The 15943-nt window shown below is 37.8% G+C and overlaps 1 long non-coding RNA gene across 4 annotated transcripts in view; it reads left to right on the forward strand.

The window, feature by feature from the left end:
• Nucleotides 1-15498, forward strand: part of LOC113648264 — a 75765-nt gene extending 60267 nt beyond the window's left edge. The window contains exons 5-6 of one of the 4 annotated variants that reach the window (XR_007140151.1): nucleotides 9528-9961; nucleotides 14315-15498. This is a non-coding gene — a long non-coding RNA (uncharacterized LOC113648264). The other 3 variants (XR_007140152.1, XR_007140153.1, XR_007140150.1) reach the window with 3 other exon arrangements.
• Nucleotides 15499-15943: the final 445 nt, after the last annotated feature.

Below are 15943 nucleotides of genomic sequence, written 5' to 3' on the forward strand. Positions count from 1 at the left end.
ATCCTTCACTATTCCGTATGCTTTATTATTCCGTACACGTCACGATTCCCTACACTATACTATACTATACGCTTCACTATTCAGTGTGCTTCATTATTGCATATGCTTCACTATTCTGCATGCTTCATTATTACTGTACTCTTCATTATGCTTCACTATTCCATACACTATGCTATTCTATACGCTTCACTATTCCGTATGCTACACTATTCTGTTTGCTTCACTATTCAATACACTATACTATTCTATACACTTCACCATTTCTTATGCTTTACTATTCCGTAAGCTTCACTATTCTATCCACTATACTATTCTCTGCACTATTCTGTATGCTTCACTATTGTGTACGCTTTATTATTCTGTACACTTCACTATTCTGTACGCTTCACTATTTTGTGTGCTTCACTATTCTGTATGATTCATTATCTTGTGCACTTCACTATTCCTTCCGCTTTACTATACAGTACACTTCATTATTCTGTATGCTTCACTTTTCCATACACTATATTAATCTGTACGCTTCACTATTTTGTATGCTTTATTATTCCATACACTATACTATTCTGCACAGCTCACTATTCCATAGGCTTTATTACGCCATATGCTTCATTATTCTGTATGCTTCATTACTCCGTATGCTTCATTATTCCGTATGCTTCATTACTTCCTTATGCTTCATTATTCCATATGCTTCACTAGTCCGTACACTTCACTATATTGTGCGTTTCACTATTCTGTATGATTCACTATTCAGTCTGCTTTACAAGGCTGTGCACTTGTTTTTCCGTATGCTTCATTATTCGTTATGCCTCACTATTATATACACTATATTATTCGGTACACTTCACTATTTGCTATGCTTCATTATAACATATACTTCATTATTCCCTATGCTTCACTATTCTGTATGCTTCACTATAACTTACACTATACTATTCTGTATGCTTCACTGTTCCTTAGGTTTCACTATTCTGTATCCTTCACTGTTCCTTTGGTTTCACTATTCTGTATGCTTCATTATTCTGTATGCTTCATTATTCCATACACTGTCCTATTCTGTATGCTCACTATTCCGTATGCTTCATTATTCCATACACTACACGATTCTTTACGTTTCATTATTCCCTATGCTTCGCTGTTCTGTACGCTCACTATTCCCTATGCTTCATTATTCCAAACACTGTCCTATTCTGTATGCTCACTATTCCGTATGCTTCATTATTCCATACACTACACGATTCTTTACGCTTCATTATTCCCTATGCTTCACTGTTCTGTACGTGTCACTATTCCCTACGCTTCATTATTCCATACACTATACTATTCTGTATGCCTCACTATTCCATATGCTTCACTGTTTTCTACGCTTCATTATTCCGTATGCTTCGTTTCATTATTGCGTACACTTCACTATTTGAAATGACTCACTTTTTGAAATGCTTCACTATTCGGGATGCTTCAGTATTCCTTATGCTGTATGCTTCACTGATTGATACGCTTCATTTCTACATATGCTTCACTAAAATTTAAAAAACAAAAAGATACTTTCCATACTATCGTCGTGTGACACAGAAGCGTCCTCTGTGTTTATCATAATCAATGCTGAAAGTGTTGATTTCTTATTTTTTCGCCTACGCAGCCAAACTCTGTAATCTGATCTTTATTCACTTCGGTTTGTTTATTATTGTCATCCCACTGAGGGGCTGGAGTCTGACTTTGACTGCATAATGAGAGAAAACTTCATTTTATATGCGTGGAGGTCCACGACACACACACACACACACACACACACACACACACACACACACACACACACACACACACACACACACACACACACTCACGATAATGTGTTATTAGATTTAATATAGTCGCGGATGCAGTAAAGAAACGTATTAACAAGCTTTACTTTATCCTTCAAGGCTTAGGTTTAATTACGTTTGGATGTGATTCAGGACTCGTAATAAGGTTTTATTAAAGTTAGTTTGCAGGAATTTTTTTTAATGACATTATTTTTATAAAATGACTTAGAAATAACAATCCCGCTAACTTTTTTTTATTAACACTTCAAAATGGCGCACGCTTGTAAGGTTTGCTGATAAATATTTCCCTTTGTCTTATCGCTCTACACTTCGTACGGACGCATCGACCTGCACTACAGTATCATCGTGCCAGATGTGCGTAACAGCTGGGAGCCAGATGCAGACTCATACATGCACAAAACGGCATTTTTATGTAAATTTGGTGACAATTTGACAAATGAGCTGATGGCATATGCACACGGGAGAACCTAGACTGAAAAATAATCATAAAAAAAACAAAAACAAGGACATGTGATGTGGACTACCTGCGCAACGGAGCGTCATGCAGCATCATGGCGTACCGAACATCTCCTCCACCCCGAAGGAAAGAAACAAACGATGAAAAGTGAAGTTTACAAAAAAAAAAAAAAAAAAGTGAAGTTTACAAGCCGGCTTTATAGAAACCTTTTCCTTACACAGCAGGGGCTGAGTTCACTGAAATGACAATGCAGCAAGAGTGCAGAATTCCTGTCGATTTATTTTTCCGTACATTTTCTTGTGTCATTTATTTCATACAACATGATATTCTGTACATGTTTCTCTTTCACGCACTTCTGTATTCTGTGTACTTTGTGATTATGCAAACTTTATTCTGGAATTTGTGCCTAAAAAGTCGAATCAAACTTAATTCTGTTTTATTTTCACTTTGATATTCTTTACACCACAGTATTCCAGACACCTTGAAATTATATTATACTTGTATATTTCGTATATATTTTCTACACTACTGTATTCCGTACACTGTGTTTCGTACTGTTTTGTTTTCTTTAGTATCTTGTTGTGTACACTGACATTTTGTACATTTTCTTATTCCTCATAATTTAATATCCCTTACTCTTCAGTATTTCGTGCACATCGTTATTTCGTGGTCTCTGATATTTTGGTATTCCGTAGTCTTTAGTTTCTTTTTTTTCTGAACACATTAGAATTTTCTTCATATTTCTTACACTTCAGTATTCTGTGCACTTTATTTAGCCTATTCTGATATTTTGTACACATTGTTATTCTGTAATCTTTATTTAATTTTTTTTTATACAGAACACTGCAGAATTTTTGGTATTGCGTATACATGAGTATTGCGTATACTTCATGTTTTTTTTTTTTTGTTTTTTTTTTACAGTTTGTTTATTTCCTACATTTTACAAGTAATATACTACATTCCCTTCACTTTCGTCTCCTGGCTATGTTGGTATTTTGTGTACGGTTTAGATTTACTTTAATTTGTACATATGGAAGTCCGTATACTTCACTACCCTTCAGTATTCCGTAGTCTTCTGTGTTTTTTTTCTATTTGGAACATTGTGGAAGTTTGTAAAACGATTTTGTAAATTCTGGTATTCTATAATATACAGGTATGCTTCAGCATTCCCTGAATGTACACTTTGGAATTCTGTAGACTTCGTAATTTTTTTGCATATTTAGAATACTTTGGAATTTTGTACACAATCGTACATCATTATTTCTTGCACTTTGTTATTTCCCATACGTCTGTATTACATATACTTTGGTATTTTGGACAACAACCTCATTCTTATTTTCTACATTTTAGTTTGCCGTACTTTTGCATTCTGAAGAGTTTGGAATTTTGTATACTAGAATTCTTAACACTGTTGTCTTACACTGCTATTCGGTGCTATTATGGTGTGTGTGTGTGTGTGTGTGTGTGTGTGTGTGCAAGTGTGTGTGTGAGACCCAACAAATTCATGCTTCTGATTAAATCCTGGCAAGGAACACTCTGAGAACCCGTCCCAAATGCAGAATACACACTAGTGAGCCTCCTTTGTTGTGGCTGCTGAACTTCTCCTCTGGAAAACATCACAAAGGTGGTTCCACCACCGCAGAGCGATTTGCCCCACAGTTAAAGCTGAAGTTATGGCACGTTGTTGATGCCTGAAGGACGGCTGGAGAAAATCACAGAAATTCCAAACGTTTGATGACATCATGAGCAAAATGGTGGCATGTGTGTAGCTCTTCAAATTCCCTGACATTCTTGCTGCAGTATCAGGACAGTTATGGATTTTTTTGTTGAATTCCTAGAAGAGAAACCATCCAAACGATCAAACACATGTGCTAGGACGATCTTTAGGGTTCTCAGGTTGTTTCTCTGGAGAAAACCTTAAAAGCAGTGGCAAATAACCCTTCATTATACAAAGAGCCTTTTTATTTAGCTAGCTGAGAATTCCTAGGTGCAGGAATTGCGTCTCAGACAGAACGCTGGTCACTACTGTACATAGGCACCGTTTTTAGGTCTAAACAAATAATGCTCTGTTCCTTTCATAGTATCACTAATCAGCTAATTCTGCTCAATTTTCTCAATTTCAAAATTCTAAATTTTTCACATGTAAATATTGTGTTTCTTGTAGTTGACAGTCATGTTTGTTCTTTTGTCTTGTTAGCTAGCTAGCTGTGGAAGCTGCTAACATTCTCAGTCAGTCTGATAATCTAGCGAGAAGAACAAATGCGCTGATGATGATGATGATGATGACGATGACGATGATGACATTCCTAAATGGTCAAGTTTTACAGTTAAATCAGAGCAGACTTTCACTATCTACTGTAATTAAGCTAAGAGTATATGTCGGTAATAGCACACTAAAGTGTTCTAAACCTCTTTTGTAGCTAAATGTCTAATTTGTGGTAATATTTCTCCTTGTGTTAGCCGAAGTCACTCATCACATGATCTTGACGCTATAAGACTAGCATCAATATATAATATTTAGCCGAGAAAGTCACTCACTTGGCTAGCTAGCTAGTTATTTACTGAGTTCTGAACAGTGATGTGTTTAAAGCTTCTCTTTATACTTCAAAATCAGGTGTTAATAAAATATTTTTGAAACACAAATATAATTCAATAAAATCTTGAGCCACTAAAAAACTTGGGTTCTTTCTTTCTTTCTTTCTTTCTTTCTTTCTTTCTTTCTTTCTTTCTTTCTTTCTTTCTTTCTTTCTTTCTTTCAGGAAGTAACAGTGCTGCATTCATCATGATTAACCAGACCTGAACGGGACTTAGCAGACAATTGCAATGCATCATGGGAAAACCGTTGAACTTCTCAGAAAAGGATTAGAAATCCAGACCATGATGACCTTTGACCTTTGTCTTATTTTCAGTCATGCCCTCAGCATGCTTTATTGTGCAGCAAGGAGCACTGTGGAGGTTTTTCTTTTCTTCTCCTTCTGTTCCAAAAGAGCAGCCAAAAAAAAAAAAAAAAAAACTTGAGGAAACGCTCTGTGTGAAAAACCGAATGAAATAAATAAATAAGTAGAAGCTGAGCAGTTAAGGGGTTGAGGGTTGAGGGTTTCGCTTAAGGGCTGTTCATGTTGATCTCTCAGTGTTCTGGTCATTCGAACAGAAACTTCGCTACTGACTTCCTACAAAAAGATTCAGCTCAACATTTAAATCACAGTTTGTTTGTTTTTTTTACTTAAAATGGTTTATATTTTATAAATCAATTTACTTTGGTTTATATTTTATATATCAAATGGAATTTATATTAAAATTATTGGTTTTATTTTATGTCACATCTTAATGTCCTGGGGGGCACGGTGGCTTAGTGGGTAGCACGTTCGCCTCACACCTCCAGGGTCGGGGTTCGATTCCCGCCTCCGCCTTGTGTGTGCGGAGTTTGCATCTCCCCGTGCCTCGGGGGTTTCCTCCGGGTACTCCGGTTTCCTCCCCTAGTCCAAAGACATGCATGGTAGGTTAATTGGCATCTCTGGAAAATTGTCCGTAGTGTGTGAATGCGTGAGTGAATGAGAGAGTGTGTGTGTGTGTGTGTGTGTGTGTGCGTGCCCTGCGATGGGTTGGCACTCCGTCCAGGGTGTATCCTGCCTTGATGCCCGATGACGCCTGAGATAGGCACAGGCTCCCCGTGACCCGAGAAGTTCGGATAAAGCGGTAGAAAATGAATGAATGAATGAATGAATGAATCTTAATGTCCTCAAACACTTTTATTTAAACAATTTACATTTTTATTTCTCACTGTATAGAATTAAAAAAAAATTAAAGGTTAAAAATCAGTATTTTTTCATTATACCTATATGCAATCTGAAATAATAATGTCAACTATATATTTACACGTCTCACTCATATTTTGATGTCATGTGGTTGCAAGCAAAGAACATGGACGGAGAAGTGGGTCCCAAATGCAACAACAAGACTGTGGAAGACGATGTGGGTCAGAAGCACAGTGGATGGAACCAGAGGTTTTATTACCTCAAATCAGATTCAATTAAGTGTTAAGTAAAGTTTAAGAAGCTTCAAGTTTTAACAGAAAAAAACATGCATTTTAATTTTTTTAAATACTTTTTGTTTACATTTTTTATATTTAAATTTGTTTAAATAAAAGGTTTATTCTATTTTTTTATTTTATAAACTTTAAAAGTTTATCTATCTATCTATCTATCTATCTATCTATCTATCTATCTATCTATCTATCTATCTATCTATCTATCTATCTATCTATCTATTTATTTTACTATACAGTATGATCAGTTTGTACACTAAAAGTTAAAACTATATTTTATATACACTATATTTTATTGGATACATTTGTGAAGTAAAGACATATTAACCGTGGTAATGTTATTTTTAGTTTTTTTTTTTAATGTTAAATTTTTAGTGTCTGTTTATATTAGAGAGAATCTTTACACTGTGTTTTATTTAAAAGCTCAAACCTGATGCTGATTCGTTTGTCTGTCTTATGGTGTTAGCAACAGCACCTCCTGTGACCAAACATATGCATTGCGTGGATAAATAATAATGTGAAATATTTAGAATAGTGTGAAAATCACAGAAAAGAAAGTTGTTTGGTTTAGAGACAGCTGAGTGTGTTGCAGGTCTGGTACTCTGTTGTGCATCAAAGTGAAACCACACACACCGTAATGTTTCTTTATAGACATGTTAATGGCAGAAACTTCCAGGAAAAAATGTTTTTTCACAACTCTTGGGCTACATTAAGCACATTTTCCTCCACCTGTTTTACTGACTCGTAAAAACGCGGCTGTGTAAATCTCTTTCCTCAAAAACATTAAATCTTTATTAACCTGTTAAAAAAGCGGCTACTTGCCCATAATAGTAAACAAATGCGTTATGATTTTGTTTGTGTGGAAATGGAAAGAAATGGCACATATGGGTTTGGATTTGGATTTGCTTGGAAGGAGATTTTGCCGCACAATCAGATCCGTGCAGATGACTGGCAGAAGTGCTGACTGTGTAACGGCCTCAGGGGAAAACTAGAACATAAAATGAAATGTTGTTAATATCACACTTATTACACCCAGCTACTGAAGTGCTTTACATAGCAATTAAAACATTACAAAGAGAACAGAAGTGGATAACTGTGTGTATGTGTGTGTGAGTGTGTGTGTGTGTGTGTGTGTGTGTGTGTGTGTGTGTGTGTGTGTATAAGAGAAAGATTATAATTTGTGTGTTTATATGGATGGACAGATGTGTTTTTACTTTCTTTAGAACCCAACAAATTGTGAATGAATAAATAAATAAATAAATAAATAAATAAATAAAAATTTATTTTTAATAATAATAATAATATTTTTATTTAGAAATGTAATATATGCAGGATATTTAGAATATCATTACGATTACTTTTTTTGTATGTATTATAGACAAGGATAATAATAATAATAATAATAATAATAATAATAATAATCTTGACACCACATGTGCTTTGTTTATAAAATATATACATATAAAATGATTTACTAATTATTACCATTATATTTTATTGTTTATATTATTTATTCATGATCAGACTATTAATATTAATAGTAGCAGTACTGCTGTTGTATTATTACTCGTAGTACTAATATTTAATTTATTATTAATTTGTTGACATGAGATGTAACTGCAAAAAAGTGAATTTCAATTAAAAATTTTAAAACCAAAAAGAATAAAGTCTACTAAAAACATACTAATAATTTTGTTGACACCAAAGTTAAGTTCATATTCAAAAAAAGTTTTGTAAGATATGGTTCAGACTGGTGAAATGTGCAGCATCGGTTGTTTTTGGTAGTGTTACATGTGGCGTAAAGGAAACCCTGCCCAAAAACCAAATAAAAGCCGGTGAAAGCCATGAATCTGATTTACCTCGCAGATTATAAAGTGAACACAGAGGCCGAGTGTACAGGCTTCTCGTACCTCCCGAAATTCATCACACCACATCTGGCAAAATATACACTTGTGTGTTTAAGCCTTGCCTCTTCACGCTCGGGGAGTTTAACAGGAACTGGCTTGCTAGTTCTGAACCATCAAGGCTCATGTGTGATGTGTATAAGAGTGTACATAATATTTACATTAGCATATGGGTAAGCGATTGATGTTTCTCCATGACTTGGATTTCATCAAAAAATTTAAAATAGTAGGTTATACGCAGGAAGCAGTGTGAGGACAGCACTGTCTTGTCTGAATGGACTGCTGTATGAGATTTAGCTAGCTGGCATAGCACAGGCTAACTCTGCATTAGTGAATAATACAAAAGTGTCATGATCTTTAATATTTTACCTCAGATATGGTAGCAACCGTACACAGTATCTACGCTTAGCTTGAAATGCTAATATCCATTGTCTATGCTGTATTGAAAAACATCAAGTTTGCTTGGCTACCAGCTAACATGCTGTAACATCAACATTTAACTGTTAATTTAGTACGAAAAGACTTTATACGACTGAAATTACACTTAGCATCGACGGCTAACATCCATCTTCTCTGCCTTGTTGAAAAACATCAACGTTGTGTCACAAAGTGTGTTTTTATTAATCTGTTAAAGTCACAGTGGCAAACATACAGAACCATGTGGAGCTTCATCTTTTATCTCAGACATGTCGTTAAATTGCTAAGAATAAACGTTCGAATCAAACAATGCTGTTATTACACTTAGCATTGACTGCAAGCCAAGCTACCATGGGTGTCGCCATTTTGAGTTTAGCCTTGTGTTTGTGGGATGGGGTGTGTGTGTGTGTGTGTGTGTGTGTGTGTGTGTGTGTGTGTGTGTGTGTGTGTGTGTGTGTGTGGGTTTGGGGTGTGTGTGGCAGAGTGCAGGCTGGCAGAACTCTATGAACTTCCTCATAAATAAATGATCACAGCCTGCCATCTGGCGCAGTTCAGGCATTGTGTAAGCTGTGTGTGTGTGTAGGAGTCATCCAGGTTCATCATAAGCCTATGGCATTCAGAAAAATAGATTTCTTTCTTTCTTTCTTTCTTTCTTTCTTTCTTTCTTTCTTTCTTTCTTTCTTTCTTTCTTTCTTTCTTTCTTTCTTTCTTTCTGTTTACTATAGAATTAAAATGTACACATTAATGCTGCAGTTAGGAATAACAGTGTGAGCTGTACAGTGTTCTAATTATTGTGTGTGTGTGTGTGTGTGTGTGTGTGTGTGTGTGTGTGTGTGTGTGTGTGTGTGTGTGTGTGTGTGTGTGTTTTTTCACTGAACAAGGACAAACCCAGGGAAAGTGAGCCATGAGCCGTCACACCTTGTGACCCAGGAAGGAAATTCAGGAGCAAATTAGTGGCAGATGGATGACATGACCTGGAGACCAGAGCACGAGACGAGTGCCCAGACTGCACGACTCCCCCTGTGACCCTCCGTAACCCCTCTGACCACTCTGTACACGTCTCCCTTTAATGTACCAGAACAGCATGCAGACAGCCGAGAGGCCGGACTCTTCCCACTGGCGCTCGTTAAGACGACAGCTTTTACAAAGCTGAAGCCTCGGGTCGAGGGTCCGACTGCCTCCTCTCGACCGCACAGAGGGGAAAAGAGACTGAGGGGCAGAAGGATGTGTTTACACCTGCTGGAGGAAGGAGAGAGTAAAGAAGAGCTCAAGGAAGGGGGAGGAGGAGGAGGAGGAGGAGGAGAAGGAGGAGGAGGTAAAAGACAGGAACACTCTACAGATCACTGAGCTGATTTATTAGCAAACATCATCTTTCTTTCTTTCCTTTTTTTTCTTTTTTCTTTCTTCTCTTTACTGTTTACACATTTTTGCTGTTTTTTGTAACATCCTTCTTTTTGGTTCACTGTTTTTTTTCAGTGGTTCACACAAAACACGCTACACACACAATACACACTACACACACAATACACACTACACACACAATACACGCTACACACACAATACACACTACACACACAATACACACTACACACACAATACACACTACACACACAATACACACTACACACACAATACACACTACACACACACAATACACACTACACACACAATACACGCTACACACACAATACACACTACACACACAATACACACTACACACACAATACACACTACACACACACAATACACACTACACACACAATACACGCTACACACACAATACACGCTACACACACAATACACACTACACACACAATACACACTACACACACAATACACACCACACACACAAAACACGCTACACACAATACACGCTACACACACAATACACGCTACACACACACAATACACACTACCTGTACAGATTGTTTAATTTGTATTCTATCATCTTACATTCATTCCTCAGAAAAATGTTGAAAAAAGATGATCGTGATGGTGGTGTTGATGGTGGTGTTGATGTTTGTGGTGATGATCGTGATGGTGGTGTTGATGGTGGTGTTGATGGTGGTGGTGATGATGGTAATGGTGGTAATGATGATGATGGTATTGGTGGTGGTGGTGGTGGTGGTGTTGATGATCATGCTGGAGGTGTTGATGGTGGTGTTGATGTTTGTGGTGATGATCGTGATGGTGGTGTTGATGGTTGTGTTGATGTTGGTGGTGATGATGATAATGATGATGATGGTATTGGTGGTGGTGGTGGTGTTGATCATGCTGGAGGTGTTGATGGTGGTGTTGATGTTTGTGGTGATGATCGTGATGGTGGTGTTGATGGTTGTGTTGATGTTGGTGGTGATGATGGTAATGATGATGATGGTATTGGTGGTGGTGGTGTTGATGATCATGCTGGAGGTGTTGATGGTGGTGTTGATGTTTGTGGTGATGATCGTGATGGTGGTGTTGATGGTTGTGTTGATGTTGGTGGTGATGATGGTAATGATGATGATGGTATTGGTGGTGGTGGTGGTGTTGATGATCATGCTGGAGGTGTTGATGGTGGTGTTGATGTTTGTGGTGATGATCGTGATGGTGATGGTGGTAATGATGGTGTTGGTAGTGTTGGTGGTGCTGATGATGGTATTGGTGGTGGTGGTGTTGATGATCGTGATGGTGGTGGTGTATCATTAATAATCCTCAGCGTTGTCAGTCTGTTTCAGTCTGTATGTTGTGTGTTTCTGTATAAACTGTAGAACACTGACACTGTCTCTGTCTCATCCTATAAACTCCTCACCATTTGTGTTGACCTTTCTGCTCTGAACATCTTATCATCATCATCTTCGTCATCATCTTCGTCATCATCAGCAGCAGCAGCAGAGAAAATAAAATATTCTATAAAGTTGCGTTTGTTCCGACTGAAGATCAGACAGCTAAATCCTTCTGTTACGCTTATGCTAATTTACTTCATTTATATTCATTTCTCCTGCTTCTCATTAAGTCCTGTATTTATCAGCCAGACAACATGCCAGTCACAATACACACTACACACACTACACACACTACACACACTACACACAATACACACTACACACACTACACACACTACACACAATACACACAATACACACAATACACACTACACACAATACACACTACACACACTATACACACAATACACACAATACACACAATATACACACTACACACACTACACACAATACACACACTACACACAATACACACTACACACAATACACACTACACACACTACACACAATACACACACTACACACAATACACACACTACACACAATACACACACTACACATAATACACACTACACACACAATACACACAATACACACAATACACACACAATACACAATACACACTACACACTACACACAATACACACACTACACACACTACACACAATACACACACTACACACAATACACACACTACATACACTACACACAATACACACAATACACACTACACACAATACACACACAATACACACTACACACACTATACACACTACACACACAATACACACAATACACACACAATACACACTACACACACTACAGACACAATACACACTACACACACTATACACACTACACACACAATACACACAAAACACACTACACACACAATACACACAAAACACACACTACAGACACTACACACACAATACACACTATAGACACTATAGACACAGACACAATACACACAAAACACACTACACACACAATACACACACTACAGACACAATACACACAATACACACAAAACACACTACACACACAATACACACACTACAGACACAATACACACAATACACACACTACAGACACAAAAGACACTACAGTCACAATACACACAAAACACACTACACACACTACAGTCACAATACACACAAAACACACTACACACACTACACACACAAAACACACTACACACACAATACACACAAAACACACACTACAGACACAATACACACAATACACACAATACACACACTACATACACAATACACACAATACACACAAAACACACAAAACACACTACAGACACAATGCACACAAAACACACTACACACACAATACACACAATACACACACTACAGACACAATACACACAATACACACACTACAGACACAATACACACAAAACACACAAAACACACTACACACACAATACAACAAAACACATTACACACACTACAGACACGATACACACAAAACACATTACACACACTACCGACACACTACACACACTACAGACACAATACACACAAAACACACAAAACACACTACAGACACAATACACACAAAACACACTACACACACTACAGACACAATACACACAAAACACACTACACACACTACAGACACAATACACACAAAACACACTACACACACAATACACACAAAACACACTACAGACACAATACACACAAAACACACAAAACACACTAGACACAAAACACACTACACACACTACAGACACAATACACACAAAACACACTACACACACTACAGACACAATACACACAAAACATACTACAGACACAATACACACAAAACACACTACACACACTACAGACACAATACACACTACACACACAATACACACAAAACACACTACACACACAATACACACAAAACACACTACACACACTACAGACACAATACACACAAAACACACTACACACACAATACACACTACCTGTACAGATTGTTTAATTTTTTGTTTTGTAGTTAAATTGAGAGATAAAGTGAAGCCGATATGCTAATGACTGTGTGTGTGTGTGTGTGTGTGTGTGTGTGTGTGTGTGTGTGTGTGTGTGTGCGTGCGTGTGTGTGTGTGTGTGTGTGTGTGTGTGTGTGTCTCCAGACAGACATGCTCAGTGTCACACTCAGCGTTTGTTGAGTCTGGCCTGGTTGCCATGGTAACTTGGCAGCGCTAATCCACCGGCTCTTGCCTGCTGCTATTTCCATTTTTTAGCTGCTTCACTTTTTCTTTTCTTTTCTTTTTATTTAATACACTTTTTTTTAAAGTCGGGATCAAAATACATAATACTGTTTAATTTTTATTAGGAAACGCAAACTTCAATGTTAAAATGAACGAATTACTAAATGTTCTTTTCCTGAGTCTGAGTAAAAAAAAAAAAGAAGAAAGAAATAGAAAGGGGGAAAAATGTAAATAAAGAGATTCAATTATTTAATGACTTATATAAATACATCCCTACATTTTGGTGTTTGTGTGTGCGTGTGTTTGTGTGCGTGTGTGTATGTGTGTGTTGTGTGTGTGTTTCTATGTATATGTGTGATTGTGATTGTTTGTGGTGTGCATGTTTGTGTGTGTTTGTGTGTTTGTGTGTGTTTGTATGTATGTGTGTGTGTTTTGTGTGCGTGTATTTGTGTGTGCGTTCTTGTGTGTGTGTTTGTGTGTGCTGCGTGTGTTTGTGCATACATGTGCGCGTGTGTGTGTTTGTGTGTGTATGTGTTTGTTTGTGTGCATGTTCGTGTATGTGTATATGTGTGTGTGTGTATGTGTGTGTGTGTGTGTGGTCAGAAGGACGTGTTCTGTGCTTTGATAAGAACCGTAAATTAAAGCTTAAATCTGACTTTCCTGTGCTTTCCGTCTCTCTTCCTCACAGATAAAGCGTCTCGTGTCTCATCATTCCGAGTCATACTGCTGCCATCCAGCTCACATGAGAGGAACAGCACATCCATCCATCCGTCTGATCCCAGATCACCTTCTCCTCTCTCTCGCTCTCTTTCCGTCTCTCTCGCTCTCACTCATGGAGAACTTCCTCGTTGTTCTCTCTGCTACAAGGATGACACGGCTGATCCCCTCCAGCACCAGTCCCAGAATCCGACAGGCAGGAGAATGAATCCGAGCGCGCTGCCGCATGAGCATCATTTTATTTTTACTTCATCTCTCTCTCTCTCTCTCTCTCTCTCTCTCTGATCCGGAGAACTGGATATACTGGGAATACTGAGAAGTGCTTAGTTACAAACATAACGGGCAAAAAGCCACTGCTTCTGCTTCCCCTCGGATCATCAGGAATCCTGTGTGCTACGGAAAACAGTGTGTTACAGGGAATTGTTACACTTTCGGTTCATATATCAGAGCTGGAGTATTTCATGGATTATAACCGATCGTGCTGGGAATTTTTCAGAAGCCTCTGCAGGATCTATGTGCAGACGTTACCGCGCTTTTTGTCGAGCTCTTTCCGGAAAAAGACATTTCTGTTATCTTTTATTTATTTTTTATTAAGTTTTGTGTGATGTGTGTTGATGAACTGAAATTGTTTCCATAGCAACAGCAAGAAAAGAGTAGGGTGTTTGTGTACTATGTGTGGAAGGAGACTTCAGTGTCAGCGCTTCGTTACAGTCCGAGGTGAAGCTGGAGCTTCGGGTTTTAAGGGGCTTTGATGAAAATTATGGAATTTGTTCCTAGAACATTAAGTTAACTTGAAACGGATAAAAAGTATGACATCACTTACTAAATAAATCGATGGGTTCGTTGGCAAATTTTCTTTGCTTGTAATTTGTGCAAGGAGTTTATCATGATGATGATGATGATGATGATGATGATAATGATGATGATGATGATGATGATGATTACCATAAATATTTTGCTTCCAAATAAGTAACCCAGAGGTGGTGGAGCTTAACTAAGCCTTAGTAAATAGGGTTCTTCAAGAGTTCCCCAGAAGTTTTGAGAATGTTCTTATCCTCCTAAATGGTCTCACTCACCCATTGTGTTTATGCCCCTTTTCCACCGAGGCAGTTTGAGTGCTGGTTCGGAGCCAGAGCCTAATTTAGAACCAGTTCTTTCTGTTTCGACAACCAAAGCACCGGCTCCGAACCAGGAAAAGTGGTTCTTAAGTAGCACCAAAACGTTGCTGGTCTAGACTTAAGAACCGCTTGCGTCAGGAGCTGGGGGCGGGGCTACTGTTAGCGCATTTGATAACGCACCTTAAGTATACTAATGTTTAATACACTTTTACTTTACCGCAATATGATACATTATCAGCACACATGATAGTAGGTAGCTACATGCTAAGGCTAAATTTTTTCTGTGTTAATGATAAAATAACGTTATGTACTTTATCAATTACAACCTCTGTTTATACAAATTACACGGAGATGCACGTACACGTTTTATTCGCCGTGTTCGGATGCCGATGTAGGTTCGCAAAGCCATGAGCATTAACAGTAAAGTGACATCCGCTATTGTTGTTGTGTTTGTGTTTGTCGCTGCTGCACTAACATTGCTG

The sequence above is a fragment of the Tachysurus fulvidraco genome, chromosome 3 (genome assembly GCF_022655615.1).
Source record: "Tachysurus fulvidraco isolate hzauxx_2018 chromosome 3, HZAU_PFXX_2.0, whole genome shotgun sequence".
NCBI classification, from domain to species: domain Eukaryota; kingdom Metazoa; phylum Chordata; class Actinopteri; order Siluriformes; family Bagridae; genus Tachysurus; species Tachysurus fulvidraco.